This window comes from Schistocerca americana, chromosome 1 (genome assembly GCF_021461395.2).
Source record: "Schistocerca americana isolate TAMUIC-IGC-003095 chromosome 1, iqSchAmer2.1, whole genome shotgun sequence".
Taxonomy (NCBI): domain Eukaryota; kingdom Metazoa; phylum Arthropoda; class Insecta; order Orthoptera; family Acrididae; genus Schistocerca; species Schistocerca americana.
Window position 1 is genome coordinate 234,341,898 of NC_060119.1, and position 22,111 is coordinate 234,364,008.

Sequence of the window (22,111 nt, forward strand, 5' to 3'; positions counted from 1 at the left end):
TGAAGCTGCTGTCAAGTTTGTGTCTTTCTATAGCTTCTCCGAATAAGGAGGTGTGATAGCTCTATGACTGCACATGCTAACATCAACCACAGCTTGCCCCGTCACAGAAACGGGCGGTCGAGTGGCCGATTTGCAAACAAAAGCCAGCAAGCTGGACTATGGATTCAAAATTTTAACAGTTTGATTCCGTATAGTGTTTAAAGACTGTTCCAAGTACACTGATTGACTCACACTTATTAATGTCATAACATTCTCCACAGAGAGAATTTCTGTGTGGGCGAATTTTATTATATAGCACAGAGCGCCCACAAATGTATTCACTGATAACAAAACAATGTAACTTTTAACTGGATACAGTAAATGAAATGAATCATGTGTTATACCACATACGCATCTACTCATTAAGTTTTGAACCTTACATAAACATTTGATGCAGGTAATACATTTCAACATTTAAATCACTTCAACATGTGCATCCTTTGTAACAAGCAAAATATCAAGCCGGTTGTCAGTCTCTTGCAACATGTTCTGCAACATGTCTGGCGTGATTGTGCCAATGGCATCCCTGATGCTTTGTTGCAATGTCACAATATCGGAAACTGCTGTTTTGTACAAAATATTTTTCACATACCTCCAAAGAGAGAAATCTGAGGCGGTAAAGTAAGGTGATCTCGGAGGCCACGGAACTGGGGTGTCTCTACAATCTACCTGTTGTGGAAGGATTCATTAAGAAAATCCTGAACTTCTAGATCCCAATGAGCTGGAGCGGCATGTTGCTGAAAAATGATAGTGTCTTGCGTATCCTGTAGTTGGGGAACGGCATAATTCACCAACATGTTTAGGTAAATATATCCACTTACATTGCTTTCAAGGTAGAAAAATAGGGCAATCACACGATTACACCTTAACCTACACCACACATTAACCTTTGGACTGTTTTGAATCTGTTCTCGTGTGGCATGAGGCTTTTCTGATCCCCATATCCGGAAATTATGGCGGTTAACCCAGCCACGGACATGAAATGTAATTTCATCGGAAAAACACACATGCTTCAAGAAATCAATGTTCAGGATGTCCATTGCAGATTGTTAACTTTTGGACGATCATCTGGTTGTAATGCTTGAATAATCTGGACCCTGTACACATACAATTTAAGACGTTTGTGAAGCACTTTATGCGCTATAGTCTTTGGCACTTGAAGCTCCCACAAGTCTTGTCTGGCCGATTTCTATGGCGACCTCGTGAATGCGTTTTGAACTACCTGAATAGTCTCCTCCGGAACAGATGGCCTGCTGCTGCCTCTCTGTTTCTGAATCAGCCCCATTTCTAACAAAGTTTCCATCCATGTTCTGATTAACTTGAGATCGGGTGATCTGTTTCCATAATGGAATGTACACTTCCGCTGCACTGGAATCGTTGATTTGGTTTCTGCTAACCACATATCACATTAGGTTGCTTGGCGGGGGGGGGGGGGGGGGGGGTGAGAAGCTATTTTTACAATACAGCACGCACAGTAGCTCGCACAGTGCTCCTTCTGGCGAAAGTGTTGAATGAGACATAGTTGTGCAGAAAGGCAGAAACTTCATGTGTTTCCTAGTAGACTTGTAACAAAAAACAATCGTTACCATCATTAATATAATTAATATTTAATACTGAAAGCAGGGTAAGCATTTATGGGCATGATGTATGTCTCACACAACGTGTGCAGCGCCATACCCATTTCCCAACATTCAATACCGTTTATGATCGGTTATCCTGGTGTTGTTGGAACATGCAGTCATTCCAACATAAATTTTTCCACATGATCGGGATATGCGTTATATTCCCTTTTGTCCTTGGCCGCTATGAAACACTCTTTGATCTTCTTGATCGGTTTGTGAATTGTCTTTAAGCTGTGATGGCGTAATACATGGTCGATTCCACCCATAACCCTCGGTTGGCTGAAAGGCCATACCCAACATTTCTTCTTCCGATGCGTCACTTTGCCGAGAGTTAGAATTTGTGACAACTCCTATGCAGTTAGTGGACTACCCATCGCTTCTCAGATCGCTTTCCACGATTTGCGTCTCGCGTCTGAGATGCTGTGACTCACATATTCGTCCTGCACGTATTATGAGGATATTCATCACGAGCTATCCCATGTGGAATGGTGAGTTCTGCAAACAGATGGAAGGAGTCGCCACGGGTAGTCTGCTTCATGCAGTTGTAGCCAATTCCTTCATGGAGCATTTCGAAATACAGAACCTGGACTCGGCATCTTGTAAACCTGGGGTGTGATACAGTACGAGACATGTTTTTTAAGTAAGTACCGTTTTGAAATTATAAAAAAAGACGTGCTAAGATATCTCAATAAGTTTTTTTTTACATGAAAGCCTGTACCTTAATCTACTTTTCTACATAATTTCCGCCAATATTGAGGCACTTGTCAAAACGTTGTACCAGTTTTTGAATACCCTCCTCATAGAAGTCTGCCACCTGACTTGTTAACTACTGCAGCACCACTGTTTTGACTTCATCATCGTCTTGAAGACGCTGACAGCCCAGGTGTTTCTTCAACACTACGAGAAACATTAGGAAAGTCAGGAGGAAATCGTAAAGCGTCTGTTTTCTTTCACCTCACTGTCCACTTCCTGCACCAAATTTTTATTAACGACCGAAGGACGACCACTCCGTAGTTCATCATGCACATTTCTGCGGCCATCTTTAAATGCTCTCACCCACTTTCTTACCATTACATCACTCATAATGTTTTCTCCGTAAACTGCACAGATCTCACGATGAATATCGATCGCTTTTAGGCCTTTAGCACTAAGAAATCTTATAACAGCCCGTACTTCACAGTCGGCGGGACTCACGATTATCGGAGGCATCTTAAACACTCAGTATAGAATGTAAACAAGGAAGAATCAGACTGTATGGCGTCAGTGCGTGGACAACAGATGTAGGTATCCAGTGCGCATGTGCAGAACGCCGACCGCAGCGCTGCGGCCGCAGTGTAGCAAAACGGTACTTACTTAAGAAACACGCCTCGTACATTGACGACACCTTCGTCATGTGCAGCCATGGTGAAAAACAGCTTGGTGACTTACTAGGACGTCCCAACGATCTCTGTGATAACATAAAATTTACTGCAGAGCTACAGAAGGACCAACAGCTACCCTTTCTACTCGTAAATATGCCGGTTGTCCGGAATTGTGTGAACATGGAACACAGGGCGTATCAAACCGATACACATGGACCAATACCAGCAAAAACTGTCAAACCATCACCTGAGACAGGAAAAAGGGATGATAATGTACTAGTGATGCGTGCAAGACGAATAGGTGAGCTGCAGCATCTAGGACGCGAGTTGCAACACCTGGAAATCTGTCAGAGGTCAGAGGAGCAATGGGTACTCCAGCCACTGTGTAAGAAATGTCACAAAACATACACTCAGCAAAATGATAGGTTGAAAGAATAAATTTCGGGTTCCGCCGAAAGACTGTACATCACCTATATGCTGCAAGTACTGTTTACAAAATGACAAAGAAGATTGAAAAGTATCTCATTGTCAGATCGGCAATGAACGAAAGGGACCCACTAACAATATTGGGAATATACTGCATACCTTGCACATGTGGTAAAACCTACAATGGGATGACTGTACATTTCATTAACACTACAACCACTGATCATATACGGTCCTGGAGTTTGGGACAGATGAAGAAATAGGTCATAATGGAGAGAGACCGAGTACATAATAAAATTTGCAGACACGTTGGACCCAAATGTTGCCAATGTTGTTCCAAGTACATTGTGGAAATTTCGCTGGGAAGCCCCTGAACATTCTCTATACATTACTCACTTCTTCCCATGCGATTCCCATATTTTTGGAGCCCTAAGGAAAAATATCTGTGGCCGTCGATTTGCCTCGGACGATGAGAGGCATGCCTGTGTTCAATTACGCTTCCTTACGCAACCGCAAACATTTTTCAACGATGGCATTGACAGTCTTGTCTCACAGTAGGATAAGTGTGTTAAAAGTCATAGCAAATACTTTTGAAACAATAGGATTTACTTACTTTTTACCACCTGTGTAGTTTTCATTTATTTGCCATTGTAATAAGCTGATTTTAAATGGCAAAACATTTACAGAAGTATCTGTGTGCTCTGATCATATTTTTTTAATTATGAACTGCTCAATAATGCTGAAGTGATTGAAGAAAGTTAGGAAATTACAGAGACAGGACCCTGGATAACGTAAAACACACAGACATTCATGGGAGTTCAAATGAAGTATTAAGCACTGTTCTACTAAAATTATGATATAAATACAACAAATACTACAGAACAGGTATGTTACCTTTCAGAAATGAGATGGCGAATACACCAAATGAACAACTAGGTAAAAGTGGAAACCTAGTAGAAATATTTGGTTGACATATTGTACATTAAATTCAATTAATGAAAGAAAAAAAGGAAGAAACGTAAAATTATGGCAAATGAAATTATCAAAGAGATCAGACTGACAAAAAGTGAAAACAGCAATACAAAATTGGCTAGAGGAGAAATTCGAAGCTGTTGTTATAAGCATGGCTACCCATAAAACATGTGCCACTTTGTGATAATTTACACAGAAAGTAGGACGAGCATGTCCTAGCACATAAAAGGAGAAAGTTTTCACTGAGTTAACATATATCAGTAGTGCTGTTGCTACAAGTAACTAGTTACAGACTCGATCATCCTGTCATGGGGGCGACCATTTTCACACTGAACATGGCCTGCCCATCGCATGAGTGTCTATTGAAAACACTACACAGTCCCTCTCTCTCGCAATGCTGAAATCATAATGCTAAAATAGCATACATAACGAACCAGCACACTCTGATGCATATCATTGTGTGTGGTTACATATGGGACCAGCAAATTTTGACACAGAGGGAACACACCAAATTTCACTGCTCCATAGTCCTACTGGGATCTCAAAATTGGGATCACAATCAGACAACACTACAGTTGGTAAGAACTGGATGCTACATTCGCAGACTCTATAGTCAGGGCCAGTATTTTGGTTTTATGCCAGCTGACAGGGCTGCGCTGTGGTTGATGCTGTAAGCTCACAGGTTGGCTAAGACTGCTAGGAGCATTTTGTTGCAGCCTGCACTGTCAGTTCACACCTAGGCTGGCAGATGGCGAACTGTGGCTAGCTGACCTTGGCAATCGTGGAGTGTAGTCGCCACACAGCCATGCCCCCTGCCCCCCCCCCCCCCGCCCCCACCCTCCCCCCAGGAGTAGCAGAATATGGAGTTGAACTGAGCTGACAAGTATACTCATTGCCTAGAGCAGGATTTACAGAGCTGAACTGGTGGTTGTGATAACTGAGTACATGTTGGTTGCGATGGTGGTGGTGGTGGTGGTGGTGGTGAGTCTGTCTGAGGAGAGTGCATACATGCAGGCTCAAATGGAAAGGTGTAGGCTTGCTTTCTGCAGTCCAGTACCACTGTCCGAGTGTTCCCACTGATGGAAATCACCAGCTTACCGTGACCTTGTCCAACAATCTTGTGATGACCAGAGTTTGGAGGCTGGAGACCAGGTCCAGCCTCCCTAAATGTGTGGCAATCGCCAAATCTCAATGAACGAAGGAAGGCAGTTTGCCATGCCGAGAGCCAGGTTGAGGATTGATGTATGCAGAATGAAAGTGCAACAAATCTGGGAAGGACAGTATGTCAGAAGCAGATGTGGTAACAGAGGTCTCAAAAACTCTTCAGGACCCAAGGGCCTCACTGTAGACCAGCTTGGTAACTGAGGCATTGGGTTTCATCTTTAAACTGTTACAGAGGCTGAGGAGGACAACAAGGAGAGCAGTAGTCCATGCTGTGTCATGGTAAAGTAAAGCAACCTTCAAAGTGCAATGCCATCGATCAACCATAGCACTACTGGCTGGTGGTATGCAGTTGTATGGTGTGAATGAGTGCCATATAATGAGTCAAGCTATGTTACATATGATGCATATAGAGAAATAAGCCCATAATTGTAGCCTATGTGGTGATGTAGTTGAAACCACACCGAACCTAATCTTCTAATGCGAAATGTTGGAAGTAAAAAAATAAATAAATAATTAAACCAGAACATTTGGGCTATCAAGCCCTGACGAAATCGTTTTAATAAGGAAATAGTAAGGGATCTCCTACTACTCACTAAGGGCCATTGTTGGCTGTATTAGAATCACAATGAGCGAAATCGCATAATAAAGGCAGTTTCAGTGTGGCCAATAGTGGGCTGAGACCACTGTTGTTTTTATCTCTGTACGCAAATTAAATCAAATCAGGCAAGCTCGCTGAACAGCTGTGATTTAAATTCCTCTCTGCAATCTATGGTGATGTGGAGTGGGGAGCCAAATGAGATGTTCACATACTCATGAATGCTTGTGCCACAGCTTGAGCCAGTCACCACTGGCTAGCATGTGAAATAATCGATGGTAGTTAAAAGATACCATTGGCCATCGTAGACGGGAAGGGTACTAACAAAGTTGATATGGAAGTATGTAAACCACCATGTAGCCTTGCCAAAATCACCAATAGGACCATGAATGTGCTGGCCAGCCACACTAATCTGACAGCTGTGGCACTCCGACCAGATGCCAAGGCATATGTGGCGTTTGGTAACAAACGTGGTAGAGGTCTTAACGCTAGGGTTGTGCAAAGTGTTGATGCTGTCAAAGGCCTGCTGGCGGAAAGCAGTTGGTAGGATAAGTCTTGACTTGCCAATAGAGGTGTCACACACCAGTTTTTTGTCTGTGCCAGACGTAGAGACATTATCCAGTCAGTGTTTGGATCTTGGCGATAAGAGGTCAACTCTGTGTCACTCGCTTGTGCTGAAACGAGCATGGTAAAAAGAAATGCAACAAATATCCCAGTGACTCATGACAGACAACTGGAAACAATATTGTCCATTCCCAATATATTTTAAATACCTGTCCTTACGTGAGAGATATATTACGGTTGGCGAAACAGGGATGTTGAGCAGTGATTGTTGTCCTGCTAGAACCTATATGTGATTGGTGTGTGGTTGTAAAATTTCTAGCCTCCAGCGATGGGCGAAAGTAGCGGATCGCATTGTAGATGGTAAGCCATTCTCTGGCATTGGCACTCTGTTGACCTTGTGTAGGAGCATGTTTCTTTAAAAAGAATGTTTCTTTAAACATTTGCTGGGAACCATCTAAGTCTTTCTGCAAGGCTGCACCAAAGCATGCTGGTTGTCGTTAACCACCAATGACAGCCACATGGCAAGTACTATGTGAGCTAGGTATGCAGAATGAACATGGCTGTTCTTGGCAGCAGTGAAGATGCCATTCATTTGTTCTCTCAAAGTAACAGGACTGTCGCCCTTAGTGTTAGAACTAACGAGAAGGTCTGTCAGTGGCTTCTGAATGGAGGCAGTGCCAGAGAGATGACAGTGGTAGAAGTTCAGCATCTCGAGGAATCAGCAGAGTTCTCGAAAAGTTAGTGGACGCTGAATGTCCTAACTAGCCTGAAATTTTTCAGAAAGGGGAGTGATACTGTCTACAGAAGTCAGGTGGCCCAGGACTGTCTCCTGGGAGGCACCAAAAATGCTGTAACAGGGATTAATGATAATCCCTAAATCATTCAGCCATTGGAACCCTGATGACAGATTTCACAGTGTTGCTACAGTGAAGAAGAAGACACCAATATGTCATCAAGATACGTAAAGCAAAAAGATAAGTCACATAGCACACCATCAATGAATCACAGCCATATTTTTGCAGCATTTCAGAGACCAAATGTCACCTAAAGTGATTCAAAAGGAACAAATGGCATGGTGGTAGCTGCTTTGATATGTCGTCTGTTTGAATGTCTTCATGCAGTAGAGAATGGTGAACACTGTAGCGCAACTGAGGTTATGGTTGAAGTCATGAAGGTTGGGGCATATATCTATTTGGGAGCATGCATGAGTTAAGAGTACAATAGTCCTTGTAGGGTCGCCAGAATATGTCCTGTGGTACCAAGATGAAAGGAGAAGACCAGGGTTTATCCAAATGGTGAATGATGCCAACCTGAACCATAACCTGGAATTCGACTTTAGCAGCAGTAAATCGCTCCAGTATGAGATGTCACTGTCTGATGAAAGCTGGAAAGCCAGGTGGGGTGCAAATGTAATGGACTGTGCTGTGCTGCACTTCTCATGGTACTCCAGGCAGGAGTGTTATAGCTCGGAAATGGTCAGGAAGGTCCTTGTGCTGCTCTGTGTCAGCAGCATGGACGAGATTCAGCACAAAATTTTGCGCAGTACGATGGAGCCTAACTGTTGTGTGACCAGAGTCCTTCTCAATGAGAGGAGAGCTACCAAAATCAGGGAGAAGTGGAAGATATGCTAAGAAACCAACGCCAGCGTTTGGCTCTGTGACATCTCCAATGGTGAATTGCCAGCTGCAGGTGTGGTGCAGTCGTAAGTCCAATTGCATCATGTATCAGGTAGACGCCATAAGTTGGTTGGTTGGTTGATTTGGGGGAGGGAACCAAACAACAAGGTCATCAGTCCCATCGAATTTGGGAAAGATGAAGAAGACAGTTGGCCATGCCCTTTCAAAGGAATCTTCCCAGCATTTGTCTGTGGTGATTTAGAGAAACCACGGAAAACCTAAATCAGGATGGCCAGATGTGGGTTTGAACTGTCGTCCTCTCGAATGTGAGTCCAGTGTGCTAACCACTGCACCACCTCGCCCAGTACGCCATAGGTGGCGATGGACGAGTTGTTGGCAGCTGACGGCTGAAACTGTGTAACTCATTGATGCCCAGGGCTTTGAGGCAGCACGCCATCCATAAATGCTCACTTGCAGAGCCTGCTGGTGCTTGGGTCGTTGCGTGTTGGGCAGCAGCAGGAACTCTTGCTTACAAAATGTATAGTGATATCAACATATAGTGGATTGGTCTTTGGCACATCAGTTGTCCCAGGTGTGCTGGTGTGGTTGTGTGGGAGGAACAGCTGACTGGGCACAATGTACAGATACTTGCACTGTGAGGGTTTCAGTCTGGGCTGAAACCAGTTCGAATTCCTGACTAACAATGGTGGGTGCTGAGCATTGTGGTCCACTGTGCTGGCTGGGAACATAGTTGTGTTGGTAATGGAGGCAGCATGGTAGCAGCAACATGAGCTGGACTAGGACATGGAGCTGCAGTGAGACTATCAATCACAGTGTCAGCAGGGGTTGCTAGTTGTTGCAATGGATGCGACTACTGAGTTGTGAGAACGGCACTTGCCTGGCTAGGCAGCCGGCTCAGCCAAAGCACATAGAGCAACCAGTCTTGAACTTTGCTGTGGAGGTGGCGCAAGATCGGTGACGGAGTTCTGTCGCCAATGTCGTCGTCAGCAATCATCCAACGTTCACTCTCAGCTGTAGATATGGTCAAGCAGCATATGAGGTCCCTCTTGAGGTGCAGGTATAGGTCAGTTGGTAGTGTCGCACTAATTTTGGGAGCAACCTCAGTGTGATTGGAATTCCTGAACCTACGTGTAAGCTTGCCAGTGGCAGGCTGGCTGCTTCTGTACTGTGAAATACAATCACACGGCCATACTTTTTCCAGGACCCAGCTTGCAACCACATGATATGAACTCCATTCATGCCACAGTGTTCGCAATATTGAGAGTACAATGAATGCAATATTGATAGCTATGCAGAAGTGGGACTGGGTGTAGTCAGCCATAGGCATTCATGAAACGCTTCACACATTCTTGGGCCTGCCAGCACAGAGCATGGAGGCTAGAAAAAAAGAGTACATTTTCCAAATGAGATTAGGTATGAACATCAAATTGAGTATTAAATGATTGTCAGAGACGACCCTATTGGAGTATGGGAGCAGGCTGTCATTGACCACTTCCGTTTCCAACATCATATAGCCAGGTACAACTTCAAGTTGACAATGCACGGAAAACGAATTTTTGCTAAAAGCTGCTATTCTGTTGGTTTTAAACTCTGCCAATGTAAGTATTATTGGAATGCATATGTCTATTGTTTGTTTGTTTGTTTGTGTATGTGTGTGTGTGTGTGTGTGTGTGTGTGTGTGTGTGTGTGTATGTGTTTGTGTGTTCACAGACGATACTTATCAATCTCAATTCTTCCTTTCCAGGAGTATTGGAACCATCTGGAGTTGGGTATGCACCAACAATAACAACACTGTGCCCAGACCTGACTATGATGTATTCATCAACGAAGCATTCACCTCATGCAGGCCCCTTGACACCGCAGCCAGGCCCAGCTATTAAGCATTTGTTATGCCATTTCAGTCCATCAGTGATCATGTATTCACAGCAAGTGGGCCCACTGACGGCGTTGCATTCACCCCAGCACAGTCCATCATGCTGTAGACCATACCGACATTGACATTGGTCTGTACAGAGGGGCAGTTGCCCTACACCCCAGTCTGTTACAGATCATCAGGTAAATCGGACAGCCACGCTGGACTACTCAGTGGTTGCTGGCACTTTAGCGGATAGCATCTTGTCAGCTCGCATTGACAACACTAAAGCGGGTTACGAAGATCCAGCCACTTTCTACTATGCATATCAGGTCATTTTGAAAAGGAAACCTGCTGAAATGGTCAGTGACTGCACTATGCTGCAATTAGGTACAAGGTAGTTCTATACTGTGAGCTCACGCAATCCCCCAAAGAAGGAAGTGATATTGAGGAAAAGAGTATTGTCAAGCTTTGGGGGACAAATGGCGTGATATCATGGGGATAGTCAATTGCAGACTGGTTTACGAAGAGTGTCATACTGGGTCATTTTCCCGAGGTGGAGGAAAGACAGTCTGGTAAGGCATTCAGTTAGGTGATCCATCTTGATGTGTGCTTGCATGTTTATGGCCCAGTAAGTAGAGGGTCTAGTTTTGTCCCTCTTCCAAAAGATATTGCTGTTAAAAAGCATGTACTAATGTCTAGAATATTGCTGAGGAGGAATATTGCTTTGTATGGTCGCTTCTGGCTTGCGATACAAATTACTCAAATCATGCAGTGCGTACAGATTCATATGAAACACCTAGTTTCTGTGGGCATTATAACTTTGAAGGCATCTCATTCCCTGTAAAACTCCAGGATGTATATAATTTGAGAGCCAGTATCCTGATTATTCAGTTCATGTTTATAGCCTGGCAGTAGATGATAACAGGCCAGAAGACGAGGAAGAGCACACTGTGCAGAAAGAAGTAAAGAATAAAATTTTCAGACCCCTCCAATTTTCCAAAGTAGCGCGTAGTCTTCGCAAACACATGGATTTGTTGCTATTCTCTGAGAGTGATATGCATCACCACACCTGGATCAAAAACATGTCTCACCTGCTTCCCTCCCAGTTATCAAAACATAACGGTGTAAGGCATTTCTGCCATAAATGACTTAACTCTTTTACTAAGAGCAAGTGTCCAGAGAGGCATATGACTGATTGCTCGAGCCAGGAAATTCAATGCATGGAAATGCCTATCGGTGATAAAAATTTCTTATAATTTGAGAACACCCACCACCTAACCTCCCTGTTATCAAAGCATAATGGTGCAAGGCATTTCTGCCATATATGTCATAATTCTTTTACTAAGAGCAAGTGTCTAGAGAGGCATATGACTAATTGCTCGAGCCAGGAACTGCTATGCATGGAAATGCCTACCGATGATAAAAGTTTCTTAGAATTTGAGAATGGCCACCACCAAGAGGGATCTCCTCTCATAGTATACATTGACGAGTGTTTACTAGCTCCTGTAGTATTTTGTGAAGATGATCCCTCTTACTCTGGTACTACGTTCACAGAATGGCACATAATGTATGCAGAAAGGTATTGTCATGTAGAAGAAGTGTAATTAGATGAATGACGAACACTAACTTCACTTAACGAAGATTTATTCAACACTTGCACATACAAGAGCGCGGAGCGAACTGCCTTCGGCCACAACACACACACTAACAAGGGAACCTCCCCATCGCACCCCAGATTCAGTTATAAGCTGGCACAGTGGATAGGCCTTGATAAACTGAACACAGATTAATTGAGAAAACAGGAAGAAGTTGTGTGGAACTATGAAAAAATAAGCAAAATATACAAACTGGGTAGTCCAATGTGCAAAATAGGCAACAGCAAGGCTAATGTTAGCTCAGGAGCGCCGTGGTCTCGTGGTAGCGTGAGCAGCTGCAGAAGGAGAGGTCCTTAGTTCAAGTCTTCCCATCGGGTGAAAACTTTACTTTCTTTATTTTTGCATAGTTGTTATCTGTCCGTTCGTTCATTGACGTCTCTGTTCACTGTAATAAGTTTAGTGTCTGTGTTTTGCGACGCATCGCAAAACCGTGCGATTAGTAGATGAAAGGACGTGCCTCTCCAATGGGAACCGAAAACATTTGATCGCAAGGTCATAGGTCAACCGATTCCTCCACAGGAAAACTCATCTGATATATTCTATACGACACTGGTGACGGCATGTGCGTCACATGACAGGAATATGTTGTCGACCCACCTAACTTGTACACTTGGCGAATGGGTAAAAAGATTCTTCTACCTTGCCCGATTTAGGTTTTCTTGTGAATGTGATAATCACTCCCAAAAAAGTGATGAAAACATAAGAGTTTGTCACATAAACTGAAAATAAAAAATTAAACTTTTCACTCGATGGAAGATTTATGTGCGTCACATGACAGGAATATGTTGTCGACCCACCTAACTTGTACACTTGGCGAATGGGTAAAAAGATTCTTCTACCTTGCCCGATTTAGGTTTTCTTGTGAATGTGATAATCACTCTTAAAAAGTGATGAAAACATAAGAGTTTGTCACATAAACTGAAAATAAAAAATTAGACTTTTCACTCGATGGAAGATTTGAACCAAGGACCTTTCGTTCCGCAGCTGCTCACGTTACCACGAGACCACGGCGCTCCCGCGTTGCCGATATCCTTGATGTTGCATATCTTCCCATGAACTACTTAGTTTGTATTTTTGGTTATTTTTTCACAGTTCCACACAACTTCTTCCTGTTTTCTCAACTGATCTGTGTTCAGTTTTTCAAGGCCTATCCACTGTGCCAACTTATAAATAAATCTGAGGGGGGTGCGATGGGGAGGTTCCCTTGTAAGTATACAGCTATAGAACATTCCAGCACAATGATGCTTGACATTTGTGGATACTTCTAGAATGTACTCTAACCGAATACAGAAATTAAAATTGTACAGTCCAGGTGAGTTTTAAACTCACGACCCTCCGTGCAACAGTTTAGTATCATAACCACTATACCACGGTACTACTCAGCTTCTTCTGCGACATTGCTCCCTCCTTAAGAGAACAGCGTCTCGGAGTTGCGTCGTCCTAGTCCAGGAACGAGTCATCGGTCCTGCATACTCCGACTCCCGATGACTGATGCTCGCCCTGGCGGTGATCTTCTAAGAACTTCTTTTGCCGCTACAGTCTTCGTCACCTTTCCGCTTGTTGCCTGTCGCTGAAGCTTCGAATTTACTCTGGGTTGCAGAATCCTTGTAGGGCTTCATTCAAAGGACGTGGACTGTATCTCTGATCTCTTGTGTCGGGGTCAAAATCTTCAACTTCATAAGTAACATCAGACAACTGTCTTACAACCTTATAAGGTCTAAAGTGCGCCTGAGGAGCTTCTCAGATAGACCAGTCATCGGAACAGGAGTGAAGAGCCAGACGAGGTCACCAGGCTGGTAAACAATAGGGCGGTGGCTCGCGACATACCTTCGGCGATCGTTTTCTTGAGCCTGCAGCGTGCGGAGTCGAGCTAACTGCCGTGCTTCCTCAGCTCTGGTTAACAACTGGTCGATGTAGTCATCGTCCACGTCATCAGGATGTAACGGAAACACAGTGTCCATCGTCGTAGTCGCCTCTCGCTCATGTACCAGGAAAAATGGCGTAAATCCTGTGATGTCTTGTTTGACGGTGTTGTACGCAAACGTCACGAAAGGTAGAACCTCATCCCAGTTGCTCTGCTCAATATTGACGAACATTGATAGCGTGTCGGCCAAGGTCTTATTAAGGAGTTCAGTACGCCCGTTAGTTTGCGGATGATAGGCAGTTGTCATTTGATGAGTAATGTTGTACCGACGGTTTATCTCTGTCACAAGATTAGATTGAAAAACTTTCCCTCGATCCGTAATTAACGACCTTGGGGCATCGTGTTTTAATACAATGTATTCCACGATGAATTTGTCTACCTCGGATGCCTCGGCTGTTTTCACGGCTTCTGTAATGGCACAGTGTGTCAGATAACCAGTGCAAACAATAATCCATCTATTGCCACTAGCAGACGTTGGAAATTGCCCGAGGAGGCCAATCCCAACACGCTGGAAAGGCGTTTCGGCTGGTGGATTGGTATGATTCGGCCAGGTAGTTTCTGAGGAACTGCCTTTCTCCTCCGGCAATCTCGACAGTGCGACACATAATGACGGACACTCCTAAATAAACCTGGCCAGAAATATCTCTTGCGGATTCTATCGTATGTCTTAATAAATGCTAAATGTCCAGCCTTAGGTGCATCATGGAATTTCTGTAGAACATCTAAGCACATGTGTTTAGGAATCACTGGTAGCCACCTCTTTCCAAACGGATCAAAGTTTTTCTTGCAAAGTAATCGATTAACTACCTTAAATTGTCGTTTTATATCCTCTGACTGATTTAAGGCAAGCATAATGTGAGATATTTTGGCGTCCTTCTTCTCTTCAGCAGAGAGATCCTGGAGTGCATCAAAGATTTGATGGTCTTGCACAGGGTTTCTTAGTCGGCATCTTGGTGTTTTCTTCCACTTTTGTACACTATAGTAATGTCATACTCTTGAAGACGTAGTGCCCACCTGATGACCCGTCCTGTTGTATCCATAAGACTTGTCAGCCAACAAAGTGAATGATGATCTGTAACAACGGTGAATGGCCTTCCATAGACATACTGTTGCAATTTGCACATGGCCCAGATCACAGCAAGACATTCTCATCTGTAGTCGAGTAATTTCTCTCGGCTTCTGTATATGTGATAGAAGCGTAGTCTATAACCTTCTCTTTTCCATCCGAAATTTGCACCAGAACAGCACCGATGCCATATCCACTGGCATCTGTGTGTAGTTCTGTAGGTGCTCTCTCTTCATACAGAGCAAGTACAGGGTTAGTCGTCAGAGCCTTTCGCAGCACATCAAAAGAATCTTGTTGAACTCCACCCCACATAAATTTAACATCAGCTTTTAACAGCTCTTGGAGTGGCCTGGCTGTCCTGGCTTTGATACAAAAGTCTTTGATAAAACGACGGTAATAAGAACATAATCCGAGGAAGCTTCTCACATCTGTAATACTTTTAGGAATAGGAAATTCTGTTATAGATCTCACCTTTTCTGGGTCTGGCCGCACACCTTCGTTTGACACAAGGTGTCCAATTATTTTGATTTCTTTTGCTCCAAAGAGACACTTTCTTGGATTAAGTTTCAGTCTGCCTTGTTGGAGACACTTAAGAACGGCCCTCAGTCTTTTTATATGTTCATCAAATGTCTCTGAGAACACTATAATGTCATCTAAATAACATGGACACAGCGACCACTTCAGGTGACGAAGACACATCTCAGCATCGAACAGCTGAATGAAGTTGACATGCACCTCTTTTTTGAACGCAGGATCACAGCGGACTTTACCACTATGTGCACAGGTATCCCAGGGCAAATAACCCGTGAATTAGTGACGAAGAGTACAGGCTGGGTGACGATTTGAGTCACATTCATTACTTTGATGAAAACAACCTCTATGGACATGCCATGCAACAGTCTCTGCCGTTTGGAGAGTTCCGATGGCTATTTAAAAAGGAAAACGTCACACTGGAGAAAATACCCATGTGGCTGCGGATTCTAGTGAAGGCTGACCTGAATGTCCTAACTATTTGCTTGATGTGCAGAGCGGCTTGCCACTGTGTCCAGAGCACCTAGTCCTCCACAATGGTTCTGTTTCCAAGCTGATGACAACACTGGGGAATAAACAGAGATAAATTCTGCACTACAGAAACCTCCATCAGTATCTCAGTTTGTGGGTGGAATTTATTAGAATTATCTGCGGCATCTCCTTCAAGCAGTGCCCCTAATTGAAGGAGTACACTGATGTAAAGAACATATGTGATTTTGAAAATGATTTTTGTAAAATAATGAATAATTCGTTTTCGGCAAAACCATGGAAAAGTTAGAAACCACGTGAAAATCATTTAGTTTACCATCAGGAAGTGACTGAGTCTGTGGATGTGTATTTATTTATAAACAGTGGATGTGTTTGGGAGATTACATTGCCAGGCCAAATTTTAAGTAGGCCATAATCATCAATGAAGGATTAGTTGCTGTGGAGATGGCTAAGGTTTCTGTGCAGTTCACGAAGCCTACCTATATAGGTACGTGCAATCTGGACCTCCACAATGTACCAACGTACTGATTCCACTATGAGTTTGTGAAGAGAAGTTTCGCTGATCCCACATTATTTTATATGGATAAAGAGAGTTTGATCAACTGGGTGGAAGGTTGCGATACATATCAGATAATTAGATACAATCCCGACACATTCGATACCTCTGGATTTATGGCCGATAGTCCTTATCAGCATGAAATGACGAGGCGAATCGATCACAGATTGTGGAATTTGTGGGGCTCAGATTTGAAACGTATGCAAACTATAGAGATGCAAGGGTAGGCTAAGGGTGTGCGTCGTGCAGCCTCAAAGACTCTCCCTGTTTGAGGGTGTTGATGATGCTTCAAGTGTGGTGCTGCAAGCAGTTTTTCGATGATGGTTCATTCTGCACTGCAGCTGAAAGCAGACTGCCGCATCATGATGATAAACGATTCGTTTGTATGGATGGGACTGTGATCTTCTCATTCTCACATTATTCGCTTGAGTGACTGAGTCTGTGGATGTGTATTTATTTATAAACAGTGGATGTGTTTGGGAGTGTATGTAGAACAGTTGAATGAAATGTTTGTCATAGGTGTGTGTAGGTGTATGTGTGAATGACTGCGCGCTATGTGTGCACGTATATTGTGTGTACTATGTGTGCAAGTATATATATAAATGTGTATGTGTTTGAGTGGATGTTTGTGGGTGTGATATTTTCTTCACCTGCTGTTGCTTGTCCCGTTTCTTCGCCTGAAGATAACAAGTAGGAATCTTGTTGAAACGTTGCCGCAGAACGACGTCTTGACTTGGCTGATAACCCGAGAAGACTTCATCATGTTTATCAATATGTTCCAAAATGCCGCGGATAAAAATGGGTTTTTCCCGTGCTCACACCTCGGGTTCTATTGGTGGTAAAAAGGTAGGGTCAAGTGTTTTGGATAGCTCTTGGGGCTAGGGAGCATTTGTATTGCCAACAGAAGGATCGTGTTAGAGCCGCTATCCTACAGTACACGGTCAAAGTATGAATATTACATGCTTCCTACTGCTTAGTCAAATAGAGATAATTGGTTGGATCTTTTTGCATTTGATGGGATTTATGGAGGCGCCATTAATTCACAGGTATTTCCTTGTAAAATCCCAAAAAGTGTCTATTACTATATTTTGCCATCATCCGCGGACAGAAACCCAGCTGAGGATTCCAAGATGGTTATGCGCAGAAAATGGCTGAAATGTGTACGATATACTCCTAGGATCCCGATGTCGAAAGACGTTGAAAATTTTCTTGATATTTTCTATCCCTTTCCCAGATACAGAGGTTTATTGTTACCCTACTCATAAAAACAAAATATGCACGTAAAATTAAATAGATTTAGTGATGACGGGTATATCCGTGATAAACACATGATTTAATGCAACTGAAGAGTTTTCCGTAAATGACTGAATGATGCATTTACGTAAATTCATGAGCGGTTTCTAACAAACCCCCCCGAAAAAGCGTTATTCATTATTTTTTCGCCGTCAGCAGCGAACCAAACACAAGCGCTGTCTCCAAGGCGGCTGTGCACAGCATACTTTTACGATGTATACCTCAGATCCCGATCTCGAACAACTTTGAAAAATTGCTTAGTATCTTCATCCCTTTTCCAGATACAGAGATTCAAAGTTACCCTACTTGTGCACGGAATATATAGACGTAAAACGCGGTGTGAAGGGAAAACATAATTCACGAGCGTTGTCCAGAAAGTAATGCAGCGCATTTTTTTCTTCAAGAATTCTTTACTGAACATAATGAGGATGACAAAGACGAAAGAATGGTGTTTTATCTACAAACCCTATTTTTCCACATAATCCCCATCCCATTTTACGGCCTTCCCTCAGCGCGAAACAAGGGCATGTATGACCTGTCACTACCAATCCTTGTACTGGTGGCGGAGTCAGTGCTTCACTGTGTGAATCATCTCCTTATCGTCTTCAAAATGTCTTCCATGAATGGCATCCATTAATGGCCCAAACTAGAGAATTCCGAGGGGCTAGGTCAGGGCTGTAGGGTGGAAGGGGTAACACTGACCAACCCTGTTTTGCGATGTATTCTGCAGTTCTCAGACTTGTGTGGGGCCGAGCGTTATCGTGTTGCAATAAAACATCTCCTGGGTTACTGTGGCGCCGAAGTCACCGGAAGTGCTTCTTGAGTTTTGTTAATGTGTTGACATAAGTTTCTGAAGTAATGGTACCACCTCTTGACATCCCATTAACGAGAATCACGGTCCCAGTACACGGTGGCCATGACCTTACCGACGGAAGCAGTCGCTTTGAATTTCTTTCTTTTGTGGGGAATGGGAATGGCGCCATTCCATCGACCGTTGTTTTGCTTCGGGCTCAAAACGGTGAACCCAGGTTTCATCATCTGTCACAATCCAGGACAAGTAGGCCTCCCCCTCAGATTCAAAACGTTGCAACAAACCAAGACAAATGGTTTTTCAGTGTGATTTGTGATCCACTTCTAGACACCATAGGACCAATCTTGCACTCGGTTTTGAAATCCAAGAGTGCGAATAATTGCATCCACACTTCCTTTGCTGATTGACAGATGCAGCGCCAACTGCCGAATCGTAATGCGTCTGTCCTCGCGAATGACTACAGCTGGCTACAACATGTCAGATGCGACAGCCGTGGATGGGCTCCCCGACCGCTGTAAATCTTGGAGCTCCGCCGAACCGCCTTCTGATGACCTCACCCTCCGTGCTCAGCGACTAACTGTACTTCTGTCGACAGCAGATACTCCACAGCCTTTGCTCAAGTGCTTGTGAATCACAGTTTCTTTCTCTGCACCGAGAAATTGAATGACACACGTTGCTTGTAACGTACATCACCTACAGACGCCATTTTGAAACTGTCCTGCAGCTACGCTATCTGTCGGAAGTGACGGAAACTTGGTGCGCTCACTCAGGAGAGAGACTACGTAACGTTTCGCATTCGTATCGTTGTTTTCGGCTGAGAATAAAATGCGATACATTACTTTCTGGGCAACCGTCGTATAAAGTGACGTAGCATGGAGAAATATGATGTAAAGCGTCTCTGTTACCATCAGATGGATTCTAGAAACTCCAGTTTGTAGTACTGAAGCAAATGCAAAATTTTTGTGTGCACAAATTCCGGTCTGAGGTGTAAAATTAGTTTTGCGTTATTTCAATTTCACAAAAGTAAGCTATCAAAATTTTACTGACCCATCAAGTTCTTTTCATGCGAGTGACACTCCCTGATGTGGCAGGGAGAAGTAGGGAATCAGCGAGAAAAACGCTCCTGTCATTGCACAAAAAGTGGCAGTGGCAGTGGAACACATTAAAGCATTGCATCTTCAGGCCGCAAGTGGCCCATCGGGACCATCCGACGGCGTGTCATCCTCAGCTGATGATGCAGATAGGAGGGGTACATGGTCAGTACACAGGTCTCCCGCTCGTTATGATGGTTTTCTTTGACCGGAGCCGCTACTATTCGGTCGAGTAGATCTCCAGTTGGCATCACGAGGCTGAGTGAACCCCGAAAAATGGCAGCAGCGCATGAGGGCCCGGATGGTCACCCATCCACGTGCCGGCCACGCCCGACAGCGCTTAACTTCGGTGATCTGACGGGAACCGGTGTATCCACTGCGGCAAGGCCGTTGCCGAGTGAAACACATTAGACAGTGAAAATACAGTGCTAAGAAGAGATTGAAGGAGACAGTGCTAGTGGGAGAGGAATAAGGAGAAGGAGGATGTGGGAGAGCAAGTTATAATGAGAGACAGAGTCTATGACAACTGTGACAGTGAGACAGGAGACAATGACAGCCGGAGAGCCACAAAGAGATAATGAGTTGAGCTGTGATTTTCCCAGACACCTAAACCGCAACGTTGTATGTCATTCTGGCGATTCGACCTGTTGTGCTGGCGTCCATGAAAAGCATTGCAGGGTATGTTTTCCAACAGGACAGACTTAACAGCGGTGGAGTAGTGGGTGTGAGCGAGGTACAGTTGGAGCAGTTCGTGGTAGCGACAGGTGAGTTGCATGTTAAGAAGAGTGCGAATACGTTCACAAGGCAATATTTTTGGGAAAAATTTTAGAGGTGATCAGGAAGGCAGAATGAGGCAGCTGATAATCACTTTTCTGTCAGTGTCTTAACAAAGAGGAGAATATTCGCTTTTCTTGTGCTCCGATACGAGCATCTTGCTGCTGGTGTATGTATGTTCCACATTTCCTCCGAAACCACTGGATCGATTTCAGCCACACATGGGTACACAAATCACTTCCTGTCTGGAAAGAATCGCTGTGAGGGTAAGAACCAACTGTCTATCAAAGGGGTAAGGGTCGGGGTGAAGCACAAGTAAAAGCCACGACGTGCGAATACGGGAATTTTATTCACCCAGTATTTGAGAACGAGAGCCCATAGTGACATGCAATATACTTTAAACATACTTTTAAACCTTTACGAAACTTTTTCTCGCTGTCTCCCCACATAATGTTGGAAGGAAAAAAGTTTATAGCTTACAACATTTTCGATGTTCATTTTCGCATCAGGCATAGCGTTTTAACTTATTACACTTTTATTAGACCTTTGCTACTAACAGTGTTCACGGCACATTTTGCGTATAATATTCACATATAGCACTGAATGTACGTAATCCATCTTACGGCGCTTGGTGGGGTTTATTTTAAATACACGCTGTAACGGTCGCGAACGTTAGTTACCTTTGAGACTGGGCATGTTGAGTTGACATTAGTTAAGAATGCCTTTAAGGCGATAAAGACGCCATTATCAACTCTTCACTGAGTTTGAACGCTGTCGTGTAATGGGGCTACGAGAAGGTGCACGTTTCAAACGAAAGTTGATAGGCGTATTTCTACATCTAAAAGTGACGTCTGTAACAATTTCGCCCCAGTCGCATAACATAAGAATGGGGCTAGTAGCGCCATTATAAGAATGCAAATAAGGTTTGCTTCAAATACACTCTGTGACAGTCCTGAGCGTGAGGTACCTTTGAGATTGCATGTGGTGAGTTGGTGTTAGTCAAGAATGCCTTTAAGGAGACAAAGACGCCATTATCAACACCTCACTGAGCTTGAACGAGGTCGTGCAATAGGAAAATACACTACTGGCCATTAAAATTACTACACCAAGAAGAAATGCACATGATAAATGGCTATTCATTGGACAAATATATTATACTAGAACTGACATGTTACATTTTCACGCAGTTTGGGTGCATAGATCCTGAGAAATCAGTACCCAGAACAACCACCTCTGGCCGTAATAACGGCCTTGATACGCCTGGGCATTGGGTCAAACAGAGCTTGGATGGCGTGTACAGGTACAGCTGCCCATGCAGCTTCAACACGGTACCACAGTTCATCAAGAGTAGGGACTGGCGTATTGTGACGAGCCAGTTGCTCGGCCACCATTGACCAGACGTTTTCAATTGGTGAGAGATCTGGAGAATGTGCTGGCCAGGGCAGCAGTCGAACATTTTCTGAATCCAGAATGGCCCGTACAGGACCTGCAACATGCGGTCGTTCACTATCCTGCTGAAATGTAGGGTGTCGCAGGGATCAAATGAAGGTTAGAGCCACGGGTCGTGACACATCTGAAATGTAACGTCCACTGTTCAAAGTGCCGTCAATGCGAGCAAGAGGTGACCGAGACGTGTAACCAATGGCACCCCATACCATCACGGCAGGTGATACGCCAGTATGGTGA

At 43.9% G+C, this 22,111-nt stretch overlaps 1 pseudogene; it reads right to left on the reverse strand.

Moving 5' to 3' along the window:
- Window positions 1-19,928: 19,928 nt before the first annotated feature.
- LOC124561457 lies at window positions 19,929-20,046 on the reverse strand (annotated as a pseudogene).
- Window positions 20,047-22,111: the final 2,065 nt, after the last annotated feature.